The sequence below is a fragment of the Vulpes lagopus genome, chromosome 16 (assembly GCF_018345385.1).
Source record: "Vulpes lagopus strain Blue_001 chromosome 16, ASM1834538v1, whole genome shotgun sequence".
NCBI classification, from domain to species: domain Eukaryota; kingdom Metazoa; phylum Chordata; class Mammalia; order Carnivora; family Canidae; genus Vulpes; species Vulpes lagopus.
Window position 1 is genome coordinate 57,508,006 of NC_054839.1, and position 3,603 is coordinate 57,511,608.

The following is a 3,603-nucleotide window of genomic DNA, read 5'->3' on the forward strand; positions in this document are numbered from 1 at the left end:
TTGTTTCTTTGGGTGTTGAGTTGGGTAAGTCCCTTTGTTTGGATCCTAACCCTTTATTGGATATGTTGTTTCCAAATAACTTATCCCATTCTACTGATTGCCTTCTTGTTTTGTTGATCATTTCCTTCCCTGTGGAGAAGACTTTTATTCTGATGGAGTCCTAATAGCTTATTTTTGCTTTTATTTCCTTTGCTTCAGAAGACCCTTCTAGAAAGAAGTTGTTATGGGCAATGTCAAAAAGGTTACTGCCTGTGTTTTCCAGGATTTTTATGGTTTCAGGTCTCACTTTTAGGTCTTCAATCCTTTTTGAATTTATTTCTGTGTTTGGTGTAAGAAAGTGGTCCAGTTTCATTCTTTTGTATGTTCTGGTCCAGTTTTTCTGACACCACTTGTTGAAGAGACCATCCTTTTCCCCTTTGGGTGTTCTTTCCTGTTTATCAAAGACTAATTGACTGTATAGTTGTGGGTTCATTCCTCGGTTTTCTATTCTGTTCTGTTGGTCAATTTGTCTAGTTTTGTGCCAGGGCCATACTGTTTGATCACTACAGCTTTGTAATATATCTTGAAGTGTGGAGTTCTGATTCCTCCAGGTTTGATATTCTTTTTCATGGTTGCTCTGGCCATTCAGAGTCTTTTGTCATTCCACATAAATTTTAGAATTGTTTGTTCTAGTTCCCTGAAAAATGCTGCTGATATTTTGATAGGGATTACATTGAATGTGTATATTGCTTTGGGTAGTATAGACATTTTAACAATATTTATTCTTCTAATCCATGAACATGGAGTGTCTTTCCTTTTTTGTGTGTGTCATCTTGAATTTCTTTATCACTGTTTCATAGTTTTCAGAGTACAGGCCTTTCACCTCTTTGGTTAGGTTTACACCTAGTTATCTTACTGTTTATGGTGTAATTGTAAATGGGATTGATTCCGTAATTTCTTTTTCTGCTGCTTCATTATTGGTGTATAGAAATGCAACAGATTTCTGAATGTTGATTTGGCATCCTGCAACTGTATTGAATTTATTTATCATTCTAACAGTTTTTTGGTGGAGTCTTTAGTATTTTCTATATAGAGTATCATGCCATCTGCAAATAGTGAAAGTTTTACTTCTTCCTTCACAATTTGGAGGTCTTTATTGTTGTTGTCTAATTGCTGTGGCTAGGACTTCCTGTGCTATGTTAAATAACACTGGTGAGGGTGGACATCCCTGTCTACACATTCTTTTCAAGTGCTCATGGAACATTCTTCAGAATAGATCACAAATCAGGCCTGTAAACAAGTACCAATGATTGAAATCATACCGTACATGTTTTCTGATCTGAAAATTATGAAACCAGAGGTCAACCACAAGAAAATATTTGGAAAGACCACAAATATATACAAGTGAACAAAATGCTACCAAAAAATAAATGGGCCAACCAGGAAGTCAAGGAAGAATACAAACAAACATAGAAACAAGTGAAAATGAAAATACCACAATCCAAAACCTTGAGGATGCAGCAAAAGAAGTCCTAAGAAGGAAGTATATAGTAACACAGCCCTACATCAAGAAATAGGAAAAAATCTCAACTTTGCCTTTCACTTAAAGGAGCCAAAAAAGAACAACAAATCCTAAATCCAGTAGAAGAAAGGAAATAATAATTATTAGAGCAGAAATAAATGAAAAATTAAAAAATAGAACAGGTCAATGAAACAAGGAGTTATTTCTTTCAAAAAAATTAATAAAATTGATAAAACTCTAATCTGACTTACCAAAAGGAAAAAAAGAAAGGATCCATATAAATAAAATCTTTCATGTGGGGAATATAAAAAATAGTGAAAGGGAATAAAGGGGAAAGGAGAAAAAATGAGTGGGAGATATCAGAAAGGGAGACAGAACATGAGAGACTTCTAACTCTGGGAAATGAACTAGGAGTGGTGGAAGGGGAGGTGGGCGGGGGGGTGGGGGTGACGGGCACTGAGGGGGGCAACTGATGGGATGAGCACTGGGTGTTATGCTATATGTTGGCAAATTGAACACCAATAAAAAATAAATTTATAAAAAAAATAAAATGCTAATGCAAAAATAAATAAATAAATAACATCACAAATGAAAAAGGAGAAATAACAACCAACACCACAGAAATAGAATATTGTGAAAAATTATATGCCGACAAATTGAGAATGTGGAAGAAATGGATAAATTCCTAGAAACACAAAAACTACCAGAATGGAAACAGGAAGAAATAGAAACCTTGGACAGACTGATAACCAGCAAAGAAATCGAATCAGTAATAGAAAAACCCTCTCAAAACTATAAAAAATCCAGGACCAGAGGGTTTCACAGAGGAATTCTACCAAATGTTTAAAGAAGAGTTAATACCTATTTTGTAAAATATAAAAGGAAAGAAAACTCCCAAATTCATTCTGTGAGGCCAGCCTTACCCTCATACCAAAACCAGATAAAGACCTCTAAAAAGGAGAACTACAGGCCAATATCACTTATGAAAAATTCCCAATAAAATACTAGCAAACCAAATCCAACAATACATTTAAAAAATCATTCACTACAATCAAGTGGAATTTATTCCTGGGTTGCCAGGGTGGTTTAATATTCGCAAATCAATCGGTGTGATCCATCACATCATTAGAAGAAGAATGAGAATCATATGGGAGAGAGAAGCCATAAGAAATTATTGACTATAGGAAACAAACTGAGGGTTGCAGGAAGGGAGGTAGGTGGGGGATGGGGTAACTGGGCATGGGCATGTAGGAGGGCACTTAATGGAATGAGCATTGGGTGTTATATGTAGCTGATGAATTTCTAAATTCTACCTCTGAAACTAATAATATATTGTCATGAAACTGAATTTAGGTAATATTTTTAAGAAAGAACCATAAGATCATTTCATTAGAGGCAGAAAAAGCATTTGACAAAGTACAACATCATTCATGATAAAAACCCTCCACAAAGTGGATTTAGAAGGAACATATCTCAATAAGACTATATATGAAAAGCCCACAATTAACGTCATCCTCAATGGGGAAAAACGGACAGCTTTACCTTTATGGTGAGGGACCAGTGATTTTTTTTATTTAAATGGATTGAAACAGATTCCAATAGGAAATATCAGAGCACATCACGTGTACTGAGTATTATTTTGAGATACTTTTGTTTAGATATATTTTTGAGGGTGGTGCTATATTGAAAATGTTTTTTTACTGGTCATGATCAAAATGTGGAAGTTACTGGATTGTATGGCATATCAAGCTTCCTTTCCTTGTGAGTGGTTTAGTATTCCATTGAGAAGCAAAAATAGTGGGCAGTGGAGGGCGGTGGAGATGGAGACGGAATACTGTGCTGGGCCTGGCCTTTCCTCGCTGAATTAATCCATCTTTCATCACCTGATACAAGAAAAGGTGAAGTAATGAATATAAAGTATGTATTATAAAATGCACATTTTATTATGATTAGGATCATACTGTGATTCTGAGCAGGTGAATGTCTCGCCTTATGACCCTTCTTCCTGCATAACCTGTTTCCTTTACTCCATGCCTTCCTCCTGTCAATCCCTCTGCATGAAGCACCTGGTTTACTATCTTATTCATCCTTTAAAACTTAAC